The sequence below is a fragment of the Euprymna scolopes genome, chromosome 11 (genome assembly GCF_053919585.1).
Source record: "Euprymna scolopes isolate OS-2025 chromosome 11, ASM5391958v1, whole genome shotgun sequence".
Taxonomy (NCBI): Eukaryota; Metazoa; Mollusca; class Cephalopoda; order Sepiida; family Sepiolidae; genus Euprymna; species Euprymna scolopes.
In genome coordinates, this window is record NC_136492.1 from 64,194,408 (window position 1) to 64,208,690 (window position 14,283).

The window sequence follows — 14,283 nt, forward strand, 5'->3', positions numbered from 1 at the left end:
GTGGACTTGATTGAAACCTCATGTAAATTTCTGTCTACATAATGTTGAAATGTTTACTCAGCAGTTTATATGCTCTTGTAATTAATAATTCGTTGATATTAAGAAGGAAGAGAAGAAATGACAATGTAGCAGCAATGGACGCGATTTTAATTAAGTCTTTGATGGGATAGGTGACACATATCATAATTGTTTTATTTTCTGTATGAATATAATGATTTATTAGCAAAAAAATATGAAAGACGACATTTTGCAAACACTCCTCATGGGGAAGACACCGGGTTATTTAAATTAATGCATTTGATGATATTGATTTTATTTTTATCTGTATTTGTGTATCGGTTTTTGCCACGCCTTGTTACGAAAAAAAAAAAAAAAAAAAAAAAAAAAAAGCCACTCTGAGGAAGGGGAGGAAGAGGATATAAAAAAAAAAGCACAAGAGAGAAAAAGATCCTTCCCGAGTATCTAACGCTCACAAACACTAGTCTAACATTTTCACCGCTACGGTGTAGCGGCGCTCAGCTACACTTCAATTTCTTGTTCTCTGTTAGTGGAGGAGACATCCTTCACGACTGAGACAATTTTTATTTTTGTTCCTTTTCTCCATGGTCCTGGATATGACCTTAAACTATATCCGATGGTGAGGGCCCCAGCTTGCAGGCCTTAGGGAGTGTGGAGCCACCCTTTAATTGCCATTGCTCCCAGGTCCACTCTGACCCGGAGTGGTAGCACCTGTTAGGATCCCAACTATGGGTTAAATAGAATACGACTTAAAAAACAAATATACTATATTAAAAAATCGTTCTTCAAAATCACCAGATTCGGCATTAAATAACCTGAAAAGGGTTGATATGCCGTAAAACAAAACAACCAACCAACCTTTTCTCCATATTAAAAAACGACTCTAGTGTCTAACACTGTCCCGTGGGAAGGAACATGAATTGGAATAAATACATAGAACAGGGGTTCCCAACCTGGGGTGCTTGCACCCTCTGGGGGTACGAGACGATATTTCAGGGGATGCTAGAAAAGTTTAGATAGAAAATAGGCAGTTGTTAGCCTTTTGTGTTTTTGTTTCCTTTTATAATGTACTTACTTCTCGCTTTCATTTTAAGGTTAAGTAATTTCAGTGCACAGCAGCTGACAATTACGTAATCAGATCCACTCCATGATCATCAGGAGGAACCACTTCGCAGTGTAACGGACCAGGATATAATACCCTAGTTCGCCACAAGAAAATAATGAAACGAATGGAATTGAAGGAAACAAAGACTCAATTGATGGATAAGATAAACGTGTCGTTTATTTACTGTTGAAAGAATGTTTTCTTTATAACATGTGTTCATGTCCGCGCGTGTGTAACCAATGTTCGTTGCAGGACTGGTGTTGTAGCAAGAAAAGGAAATGTGTGTTCATCTCAAGTTCGGGTCACTATCGTTTGTTCGCACGTGGGAATTGAAGTGAGTGTTGTAGTGGAAATTGAAATGATAGTCCAGCGTGTAGACAAAGACGAGGATAGAGGTTAAGTTTACGCCATGTTAGCAGTCAGCTACGCGGTGGTGTTCTCAGGGACCAGTAGTAGATAGAGAGAGAAAGAGTGTAGGTACTGTCTGTTGGCCTTTTGTTCCACATAGATAGTAGTAAGTGGGCGTGACGCACGTAGTCGGTCCGAAGACCGTCGACCAGCACGGAAGCTGGGCCTAAAAGAAAGAGTCGCTTATTGCTCTTCCTTTTATACTCGTTTCCGGAGTGACTTTTGCGCATGTGTATATATCCTTTTAAAGCGGAAGTGACGTCGTCCATGTGTGCGTTCGTGTGCATGTGTGTGAGTACATGTGTATACGTTAGCATGTGTGTGTGTATACATACGTGAATGTGAGTGTATGTATGCAAACGTAAATATATGTACGTATGTGGACGTGGGCGCGTATGTTTGTGTGCGCGTATGTATATGACATAGCTTGAAATGTGAATGTGTGTTTTTGTGCGAGACTAGAAAAAGGAAAAAAATATATGCAGTGTGTATATATTTATGTATATATATATATATATATATATATATATATATATATTTTTTTTTTGTGTGTGAGTAATGTTTTTGGCAATTGATTTTTCGTCCTGTTTTATTTTTTGTTTTTTTTGCTGTTGGTGTGGTTGTTTGAAAAACGTAAAAAAAAAAAAAACGTCAAAAGGAACGGAATGTCAAAAATGGAGTGTGTTCGTAAAAAAAAGGTATTTACTTACGCGTGGAAAAGTGTTTACTCTTTTTTTTTTTTTTTTGGCTGACATTTGTTAGTCCGGTTTTTGTGTTGTGTGCTGGCATGTGCAACGAGTTGCTTGGACAGAGAAGTGAATTGTTCGTTTGGAAGGACAATTTTTTGTTTCGTGTTGACGGTGTCGTGTGTGCCCTGTTGACGATATCTTCGCATGTGAGTCTGCGATAATGTGTGCATCGTTTGGACTGGCGTTAGGTGCGCATTCGTTCTTGTTGAACGGGGTCTGGTTGCCGGCTGTCAACGAAACTTCCAAGTTGTGAGTTTATCAGCGTGTGTGGTGCATCTCAACTCGTATTGTTGATTCAACTTCTTCCAATGTGTTGATAGGGATGTCTTGTTTCTTTGTTGCTGCGTCTGCTGTGCGGGAGGGAATTGCATAGGCCTATGTGATTTTGCTCTTCGCGTTTGTTGCAGGGTAATGTCAGGAAACCGTGAAAATGTTTGTCGAGCTCGAAATTTTTTTTTTTTTTAAATTCGCTGTGAAGTTGACAGCTCCGTGTTTATTTTTCTGCCAAGTCTGACGAGGGGTTTGGTCATTGTTGTTTGGAGTTGTCCTTGTCAGTAGCAGTTAACTTGTTTTTCTTGTTGAAAAAGTTCGTTTTTTTCTTTATCAAATAAAACGCGCGTCTCGCTCAAAACAATTAATTTAAAAAAGGTAGGGTCGCCATGCTTGTTCATTTTCGCATCAGTCGGGCGCCAGTTTGTTGTGGACTTGTGGAATAGGAGGAAATTCATGATCCTCGCGCGTTCGTGTGTCACCAATTTGTTGAGGCGGTGAAAAATAGGGAAAAATGAATTGTCTCGAGGAAGAAACGAACAACATGTTAAATTGAATTAAACGAACAGGAATTTGTTTCGTGAAAGAAACAAATGAAAGAAAAGGGTACCACACGTGGTTAGTTTTGAGTGCGTCTCTCGCTGTTTACTGGTGAGAAGAAAGTTTATAGTTTGCTGTGCGTCTCTCATTGTTAGCTGGTGAGAAAGAGTCTATATTTTGCCGTGCGTCTCTCGTTGTTTACTGGTGAGAAGAAAAGTGTATTATTTCGCGTGCGTCTCTTGTTGTTAGCTGGTGAAGAGGAAGGTCTAAAGTTTGGCGTGCATCTCTCGTTGTTAACTGGTGAGAAAAAAGTGTATTTTTTGGCGTGCGTCTCTCGTTGTTAGCTGGTAAGAAGAAAGTTTATAGTTTGGCGTGTAGACAAAGACGAGGATAGAGGTTAAGCTGTACGCCATGTTAGCAGTCAGCTACGCGGTGGTGTTCTCAGGGACCAGTAGTAGATAGAGAGAGAAAGAGTGTAGGTACTGTCTGTTGGCCTTTTGTTCCACATAGATAGTAATAAGTGGGCGTGACGCACACGGTCGGTCCGAAGACCGACCGACCAGCACGAAAGCTGGGCCTAAAAGAAGGAGTCGCTTATTGCTCTTCCTTTTATACTCGTTTCCGGAGTGTCTTTTGCGCATGTGTATATTTCCTTTTAAAGCGGAAGTGACGTCGTCCATGTGTGCGTTTATGTGTGCGCGTGTGTGAGTACATGTGTATACGTTAGCATGTGTGTATATATACGTGAATATGAGTGTATGTATGCGAACGTAAATATATGTACGTGTGTGGACGTGGGCGCGTATGTTTGTGTGCACGTATGCATATGACATAGCTTGAAATGTGAATGTGTGTTTTTGTGCGAGACTAGAAAAGGTTCGCACAGCAGTTTCGGCCCCTAATCCTTTACTGCATCTCTGAAGTGCCGCTCCCTTCCCTCCAACAGGAGGTCATATTGGTACTGGTGTCAGTTACTTTCCTGATTAATATTCATCATTTCTTTTAAACCAGCTCCCTCAAAAACAAAACAATAAACAACAACACCAAAAAACAAAAAAAATGAAATTAAAAAAGAGGCGCTTCTACACTAGCAGTGTCAGAAATCGCCATTAAAAATTCTTGGTTAACACTGGAATATTTAGACTTACTCTCTTTCGAAACTTATAACTTCTTGAAAAATGTAATTCAAACCCTATTTTTTTTTAATTAAAGGAGCAAAAATCAAAAGTTAAAAAATAACAGGTTTAATAGCAAATTATGCAATAGTTGTTTTTTTTAATCGGTTTTCTTTAAAAAAGATTTTTAAAAAATCAACGAAATTTTACTTACTTCGATTATAAAAAGTATACATAAATTCCAAAAAATCACTTACCTATAAAAAATACTATTCAGTGAGTACTTCCATTGTTCATTGTTAAGTATTTACCCATATTTATACTTATATTCCATGTCCTTTTTAAATAAAATACATTTTAAACAAGGATTACAAAAAAAACAACGCAAACTCAGATTTTTTCACTGTGCAAATAAAGGGAGACAAATATCTGATGTTCTTTGTGTTTATCTCCCGGTGGCTTCTAAGGGCAATAATTAATGTATCTTTCTATTTCGTGCTATAAACCAAAATTAGTATTTTGGGGCCTCCTTAAATGAAAAATGAACACATTCACTTATAAGTTTTTGTCATTAAATAATAAAAAAAAAACACTCTACCGATTTATTTTTTTTTATTATTATTCTCTTAATGAAATACATGAGTTTTTGATTAATATATTTTAATACTTCTTTATCGAGTGAATTTTTTTTAAATATCTAAAAAAGAAAACATTGAATGAAATAGAAAATAAGCTTCCACTTAAAAAAAAAATCAACATGTTTTTAAAAAAAAAAGGTTTTACACTTTGAACTTTACAGCTAAATTTCCAAAAAACACTTATTTTTTGTTTTAAATTAGAATTATTTAAATTTTAATAAACATTTCAAAATGGGGGGATTTAAAAAAAAACGTTTGTTTAAAATATCATATTTGGTTTATTGCAAAGAGCATAAAATTTCACATTGATCCTGAAAATATCATAAAAATTGAACCAATAGAAAAATTTTGATAGATTTTTAAAGTTTAAAAATTGAAAAATATTTAACTCGTAAAATTCAATTGATTTTATTACGTAAAAAAAATGGCTGCATGAAGGCGCGCCGGCACTTTGTAAACACTGTTTTTTAAAAAAACAAAAAATAATATTTCTATTATTTTTTAAACAACTTCAATAGTTTATTTTGGAAGTATATCCCATAAAGAAAATAACCAACCCACTTTAAAAATAGAAATTACAAGTTTTTTTAATATTTTTTTCGCAGTTTTGAGCTAGGGGTGTCAAAAACTCCCCAAAAATTCTGATACACCTACTTCTACACTATCAAAACGAAATTTTGCAATCGATAAATGGAGTTTTCAGATGGAAAACAATGGTTTCTACTGATTTTTTTTTTTTTTTTATCAACAATGTTAGCTTCCAAATTATGCAGTCGAAATTACCTGAACATTACTGAATTATTAAAAAAAAAAAAAAAAACTTTAATCACGTTAGCTGGGGAAAAATTGCGGCCATCTTGCTTTTATAAAATAAATCGAAACGGAAAATTAACTCCCTTTTGAACTCTCCAGCGTCTTACATAATATGATCGTTTTCTTCAAATTCTATTTTATTTAATAAATAATTTTCTACCTCATTGAATCTCGTAATTTTTTGATATAATCATCTTAAAAATACGAGGAATACGTAGATATCATTGTTTTTATGCAAAATTCAGTATTACGATTTCCGAAATTTCGTTCTGATAGTGTAGAAGCACCAAAAAAGAAGATTCTTAATAACGGGAGTACGGCTTTTGATAAAAAGGATAAATAAATTCTTTATCTTTATTGATTATTTTTTAATGGTTTAACAATTTTGCAGTAAAAATGTTATTAAGTGGCCATTAAAAATTTGGCTGAATAGATTCAATCCAACCACGTAGTACGTTGCCGTTACATACAATTCCTTTTTTAACACAAGCATTTATTACTGTTCTTTTTCCGTCTCGACACCACTTAAAAGTTTCTAGGCATCGTCCATCTCGCCGAGTGTACATTTTTCTTCTTCCTCCGACCTCATGCCGGCCCATTCTTGTCCTCGACTTTACACGTCTCTTTTCTTCCACATTGACTTTCTTTTCTCCCAACCACATTCTGCATTTTTCTTTTTTTCCTATTTTTTCTTCTTGTGCACACTTCCTAATTTGCATATGCACATTTTTCGGCTGCTGCTAATCTCTCAAGGATAAGGGTTAATGGGTATACATTAGTCATTGTGATTTTAGCGTAGTAAACATTAGTGTGAATTTCATAACTTGGATTACTTAGGGGGGACGGTTCAATAAGAACTTGTTCATGTTGAACTTGAAGACAATCAGATTGTAGTCAGTTGGAAAGCAGGCAAACGGAATAGAGTTTCACAGGTCACCAGTTCTAAGAAAGAAGCCCTGTTCATGGAATCTACGTTTAGGTGTAGGCACAGATAAAGAGTGTGGGAAATTGTTGATAGTGGTTCTGGCTAGATGAGTGTTTTTCGTGAAAGTCTGGTGACGGGGGGGGGGGCATAGATTGATGTTCAGATGAGAACCTGCCATGAAAATAACAATAAAGCAGGGACAGGCTCCCTACGTTTCTTCTGTGGAAAAGAGGTTGGAGGGAAGAGAAAAGGGTATCCCCCACTAAGCTACAAAGTCTATTTTGAACTCTGTCAAGACAGGATAAGCTGCTTCAAGCAGCTCTTGCCCAGATATGGCAACAGTACTCCCTCGTTGGCCGAACCTGGCTTTTATATAGGTAGAGAATTGCATCAGAAGTGAGATATCTACTGGAGCGGTAGAAGGATCCCACCATTTTTCCAGCAACTTTGGCAATGGATTTGATATACGTGTTCCATTTCAGATCGGGAGTAAAGGTCAAGCCCAGAAGCTTGTCAAAACTTGAAGCCTCCCCAGAGAGCCATTCATTTCGATTGATGCCAGCTGGACAACAGAGCGTTGATGATGTAAAGATAGAGGTTGGTTGTGGAGGCATTAAAAGTAACCAGCTACTTTTTCCCCCGTTGTACCATGTGCTCAAGATTAGAGGAAAGAGAGTCAGAGAGAACTTGGTCGTTTACAATCTTCGAAGTGCTACCATAGATGGTAGTATCGTCAGCATAAATGTCTATGAATGATCTAAGGATGTGGTTTGGAAGATCATTGATGTAGATCAGGAAGAGAGTTGGACCCAGGATGGACCCCTGAGGGACTCCAGCATTAATACTGAGAGCTTCTGATTTCAGTATGGTACAAACAACATTTATTTATACGATAAAACAAGAAAATTTTATTTTTATTTAATGTACTCTTTATTTTTAGTTTGTATAAAAACAAATTAAAACTGATTAGTTAATGAATTTTTAATTAATTTGTGTTGTTCGTATATCTCGTGAGAGAATAAAAATTTTCTATTTCATCTTCCGTTTCAGTTATGCAAATTATTTACAGTTAAAATGTTATAAAAAAAAAATTGAAGTTTTAAATATATTTCAAAGGAATAAATTATGCCCGGTGCTAAAATATTAAAAATTCATCGATTGTGAAAAAAAAATAAATTTTTAAACTGTTGTGAAAAATGCTAACTTTAAAATATTTGGAAATACTCAGTGAAAAGTTTTATTTATTATTAAAAGAACAGACTAAAAATATATTATATAAAAATTGTTTGTTCTGAAGTAAAAAAAAATAAATAAATAAAATTAAATATTCGACTTTCTCTGATGGAAATAAAAGTTAAAAAACGAGTTCACTTTGTTAGATTAAAATTATCCCAGTGTGCAATTATAATAATTATCCAAATGGAGAATTGTTCTTTCTCTTTAGAAGAACATACATGGACGTTCAGTAACACAGTAATATTTTTTATGTCTGTTAGTGTGACCACGTGGTTGAACACCGGAAACTTTCTATACCTACAAGTTGATCAGGAAATGACGTCATGCTGTCATGTTCACTGGCCTACTCTCTCGGTGGTGGTGGCCTAATTGACAGAGTGGGACCTATTTGAGTGGAGATCCTTTTTTGGACCCTATCCAAGAGGGAGAGACTAGTGGTAGATGCACCAGCCCAGATGTGGCAACAATATTCCATGCATGGACGAATAGTGGCCTTGTAGAGGTACAGGATACCCCCAGGTGTGATTACTTTTCTAGCATGATAGAAGGAACCCACCTTCCTTGCAGTAGCCTTCGCAATGTCCTCAATGTATTTGTTCCAGTTCATATTTCTTGTGAATGTTAGGCCAAGGAGTTTGAAGGAAGAATTCTCAGGTAGGGAATTATTTGTACTAAGTTATATGGAAGAGATTGATTTTGATATTTTAATTAGTTTTATATATTTTGGAGTTGGTTATAACTATCATTTTATTCAAAACTATTATCATATCGCTAAAGGTTTCTGTACAAATCTGTATTATATTTCTCTTAATCTGTTCATTCCACTTCTTTTCAGAAACTACTAGATCCATCTAGCTGAAATTTTATATGGACGTTCGTTATGATAAGGTGTAGCAAACTAAGTATTATGGTAAGATACATTGCTATTTGAAAATTCTCTCCTCATCCGACTTCAACCATCTGAATTATTCCTCAAAATCAAAACCAACAAGCACACCCACAGCACAGTCGACTCTCTGAAGGCTGTCGTCATGGAGGCGTTCGCCACTACAGAAAATAACATGGCCATTAAAGCGTGTAACTGTAATTGGAATCACATTGGGCTAAAAACAAGTCTAGTTTATTATAATTAAGCATTTCCTTATTTTGCGCATTTAAAACTAAGATAAAAGATTGTTTTTATCTTTTATCTGAGTTTAATTTTGCTCATTTTTTTTCTTCTTATTCCTTTGGGTTTTTTTAATCATTTTATCTGAAAAAAAAAACCCATTAAAAATGAAAAATAGGACAAGAGAGATAATAGTTCAGGAATAGATTACGATAAGTGATAGTTTTAAACTAGTCGTTTTTATTATCGGGTTGACAAGAAAGTTCTTGCTGTATTTAACTTTTAAATTTAGACCAAAATATCTCGGTTCAAACAAAAATTTTATTGATCGCAATATGCACCATCAGAATCAACACACTTTTGCCAATGCAAAACAAGTGCCAGTAATGTAAAAATCTTGCGTTCTGGTGGCGATGAAATCGCTGAAGGCTTTTTGATATTGCTTAGGTTTTTGAAGCATTTCACATGCATAAAGTCGAGATGCTTCAAAAGTGGTAGTCAGTAGGTTAGAGGTCTGAAGAGTATGGCGGATGATGCAGAGTTTCGTAGCCCAATTTGTTCAACTTCTGCAGGGTCGGGTTAGCAATGTGCGGGCAGACATTGTCATAGAGGAGAATCGAGCCTTTTCTATTGACTAATGCTGGGTGTTGTTGTCGAAGTTTCTGATACATTTCATCCATTTGTTGACAATACTTTTACAGTGTAATGGTTTCGCCTGCATTCACAAAACTGCAATGGATGAGATCAGTCACAGATCACCAAACAGTCAGCATGACCTTTTTTTAGTGCAACTCTATCTTTGGGAAGTGTCGTGGAGCTTCATCAGCGTCTAACTACTGAGCTGAGTGTTGCCAGTTGTCGTAAAGAACCCACTTTTCATCACAAGTCACAACCTGGTCAAGAAACGATCGTTCTTGTTGTGTAAAAGAAGAGAATATAACACGTCATAACGGCATTTCTTTTGGTTGTCATTCAATTCATGAGGCACCCGTTTATCAAGTTTTTTGTCTTTCCAATCTCACTCAAGTGGTTGGAAATCGTTGTATATGTTACATCTAATTCAGAAGCAAGTTCTCAAACAGTTGTGCGTGTATTGGCTTCAAGTAAGGCTCTTAATTGATCATTGTCAACATCCGATGGCCGATCACTATCATCATCATCTACAATACTCTTGTCGCCACCACAAAATTTCTTAAACATCCACTGTGCTGTGCATTCAGTAGTGGTTCCTAGGCCAAATGCTTCGTTGATATTGCGAGCTGTCGCAGCAGATGTTTGACCCAGCTTGGATTGAAATAAGAACATTGTGTGAATTTGTTTTTTTCCATCTTGTATTCAACATTCTGAAAAGAAGACATAATTGTTTTAAAACGATTGTTATTTAAACAATTAGATAGAGCTAAAAATGCTCTTTAAAAAATGTGCTTACAGTTATATCTCATAGGATTAGCGAATCTCTCGACAGAGGCAACCTTTCTAGGGCAATTGCTCTTGACATATCAAAGGCCTTTGATAGGGTATGGCATAAAGGTTTACTTTACAAGATCTCCAGCTATGGTATAGCTGGAAATGTCTTCTCAATTATTAAATCATTTCTCTGATAGTTTCATAAGAGTAGTAGTTGATGGGCAAAAATCAGAAGCTCACAGTATAAATGCTGGAGTCCCTCAGGGGTCCATCCTGGGCCCAACTCTTTTCCTGATCTACATCAATGATCTTCTGAATCACATCTTTACATCATCCGTAGACATTTATGCTGACGACACTACCATCTATGGTAGCACATCTAAGACAGTAAATGACCAAGTTCTCTTCGATTCTCTCTCCTCTGATCTTGATCACGTTGTACAATGGGGAAAGGAGTGGCTGGTTACTTTTAATGCATCTAAAACCAAGCTTCTATCTTTACATCATCAATGTTCTGATCCCCATCTGACATCAATTAAAATGAATGGCTCTTGTCTTGGGGAGGCCTCAAGTTTTGACAGGCTTCTGGGCTTGACCTTTACTCCTGATCTTAAATGGAATACGTACATCAAATCTGTTGCCAAGGCCGCTGGAAAAATGGTGGGATCCTTCTATTGATCCAGTAGATATCTCACTGCTGATGCAATTCTTTATCTATATAAGAGCTAGATACGTCTAAGGATAGAATACTGTTGCCACATATGGGCAGGAGCTGTTAGAAAAGACTTGCCCTGCCTTGATAGGGTTCAAAATAGACTTTGTGGCCTGGTGGGAGATGTCCTTTTCTCTTCGCTGCAACCTCTATCTCACAGAAGAGATGTTGCAAGTTTGTCTCTGCTTTATCGTTATTTTCATGGAAAGTGTTCGACTGAGCTTCAATCTATGGTCCCCCCTCGCCAAACTTTCACAAGAAACACTAGACTAGCTGAAAACATTATCAATAATTTTCCCCACTCTTTATCTGTGCCTAAACCTAAACATAGATTCCATGATCAAAGCTTCTTTCTTAGAACTGCACGCCTGTGGAATTGTCTTCCGTTTTCCTGCTTTCCAGCTGTCTATAATATGGTTGTCTTCAAGTCCAACGTGAACAAGTTTCTGATGAGCCGTTCCACTTAAGTTAACAAATTTACCGAACTTCCATTACTATTGATTACTATATTGTCCTTTTGACTACTCTACACTCTTTAACTCTTATCCTTGAGTGGCCGATCGGCCTTGATAAGTGGTGACACCTATGTAAAAAAAAAAAAAAAAATGATATATAAAGTAAAGGTTACAATGAAAACTTATTTGAAAATACGTCATTTGAAATCAAAATCAAAACTTCTGCGAGAACTTTCTTCTCAATCTAATAGCTAGCAATATGGCGAAGTGATTGTTTTTTTTTTACAAATTAAAAAAGAATATTTTCTGTCCACTATATATAACTGATATGTCCTGCGAAAGGGATATGGGTATTTATTTCTCTCCCACGGTGAGAAATGTGACACAAGGGTCGGAAAGTGGGATTGAAAAGTCAGCGCCATCTACAGAGTATTCGCTGAACTCCCACTGGTGCTTGTGGAAAAAGCATGCTCTCAGTTCTCCCATTCTCCTCCCCAACAGTCTCAATATATTACCATTCTCCTCTCACGCACAATTATTTCGCTCCTAATGTAGCTATCACTAAACATCGCGTCTCTAATATGCTACTTTTAATCTTCTCTCCTCTTCCGATGAGAAGCATAAGGCTTCGAAATACCATGGCATAAAGAGTTTTACTTATTTTGCACCACTAATTGATGCATCATCCTTATTGAATAATCAAATAAATCTATATGCATTAGTATATATTTTATATTGTTGCTTTTTTATTTTTTATATTCTCTATAAGCTCCAAAGCAATTTGTTGAACTTTGCATTATCCCGATAATCTCCTCTTAAAGAATCGATCTTATTCTTTTAATTCCCCCATATATACTGGGGAGCCATGATTAAATATACTGTTTCGTTTTTAAATCCCCAAAACAGTGTTTCATGATAAAGAACTGACGATCCCTTAAATTAACATTAGGACTATTGTAAATCCGAGACAGCAAGTTGATGCATGGATTGCAGGTGATTAAATGACTTACTGACTAAATAGTTTTCCAACGAATGATAAAAAATATAAAAATGAAATATGTTTCTTTTTTATATATAGTTTTAAAGGTTAAAAACTCCCAAGACTATGTATGGCAGCAATATAAAAAAACATTTATGTTTGACAAAGCACATTCTGGACGCTCATGCATAGCCATCGTTCATCGCTGGCAAAAATGCATTGAGAATGTTGCTGACAATATAGAAAAATAAATTATGAAGCACGAAAGGTCGTTCATTTTAGTGGTATCAATCCCATCTTTGTAGCTCTTCAAATTTTTAGTTAAAAAATAGGAGGCTTTACTTTTGAAACGACCTTTGTATGCTCTCTCTCATGTGAGTGTGCTCTCCGGGGCGACTCAGTGGTGGTGGCTCTGGACGCCCTATGCACTGACATCGCAGGTAAAAGTGCATTGAGAATGTTGGTGACGATGTAGAAAAATAAATTGCGTTACGAGCCTGTCTTTGTTTTATCGTTACTCCCATGGCAAGTGCTCGTCTGAGCTCAAATCCCTGGTCCCCCCCTCGCCGATCTTTCATGAAAAACACCCGTCTAGCTGAAACCACTGTAAAAAATTTTCCCCACTCTTTATCTGTGCCAAAACCAAAATGTAGATTCCATGAACAAAGCTTCTTTCTTAGAAGTGCACGCCTGTGGAACTCTGTTCCGTCTGCTTGTTTCCCACCTGACTACAACCTGGATGTCTTCAAGTCCAACATAAACAAATTCCTCATGAACTGCCCCCTTAAGTAAGACACTTTATCAAATCTCAACACTAACATACTGTACACGCAATAACCCTTATCTCCGAGTGGCTTCCGGGCCTTGATAAGTGGTGACCACCTTGTAAAAAAATAAAATTAAATAAATAAATTCTGAACCACAAAAGGTTGCTCGTTTTAATGGTACCACTCCCATTTTAATTTGTTCTTCAACTTTTTTTTTACTTAAAAAAAAAGTAGGAGGCTTTACTTATAGAACGACTCTAAAAGTTACCAAAGGGAAGGTAAGTTACTTTTCAACCCACGCAAGTTTTTGCGTTTTAACTTATTTTAAAGCGTTTATTTAGTGTGAAATACAAGTAGTGCTGAGTTTTAAGTTAGAACAAGAAAAAAAAAATAGCCTAAATTAGACGACCATCTGGGGAGTCTCAATAATCGCCCAAAGATCGAAAATTAAACAAAATACTGGCAGAACTTCACATACTCGCACGATTTGTGAAATTTATTGGGTAAATTTCTACCAGTATTTCGGTTAATTTTCGATTTTTAGCGATTATCTGGACTCCTCAGATGATCAAATTATGTTAGATTAAACCTAAAACAGGTTTGGGTCAATGTAGGGTTACTTTAGGGTAAAAAAAAAAATAAATAAGTAGCTCGGTTTAAATTTGATAGAAGTTCATTTAATTAAATCATTTTACTGTCTAAAACAGTAAAATGAATGTTTAAAAAAAAAAAATAAAAAAAATAAAGTACATTAAACTGGAAATGTGCGAAATAATCGCTCGCATTTGATTAACATTATTTTGTGATTGTTTATTTAATTTCCGGTAGCCGAGCCGACAGACAGAAACCGGGGCACGTAAGTAAAACTTCCAAATTTCAAGAACAAAATGTTTCTCTCTACTTGAGAGATTTGGCGCATCGCATCGCAGTCTTTCTAAATTGATTTTATGTCACGCAAATTCTACGAAAAGAAATATAAAACTTCTAGCTCTTTTGACTAATTTTTAAAGCGAGTTTTTTGTCCGTCTGAAAAAGTGA

At 36.1% G+C, this 14,283-nt stretch overlaps 1 protein-coding gene across 4 annotated transcripts in view; it reads left to right on the forward strand.

The window, feature by feature from the left end:
* The window catches only part of LOC145287889 (putative 2'-deoxynucleoside 5'-phosphate N-hydrolase 1), a 110,744-nt gene that overhangs the window by 71,640 nt on the left and 24,821 nt on the right, over window positions 1–14,283 (forward strand). The window contains exon 1 of one of the 4 annotated variants that reach the window (XM_080135808.1): window positions 13,953–14,101. The exons of 2 other annotated variants lie outside the window; for them this stretch is intronic. The gene's annotated coding sequence lies outside the window, so the exon portion shown is untranslated. Of the gene's footprint in view, window positions 1–13,952; window positions 14,102–14,134; window positions 14,280–14,283 lie in introns of those variants that run through there. One more of the 4 variants, XM_080135811.1, reaches the window with a different exon arrangement.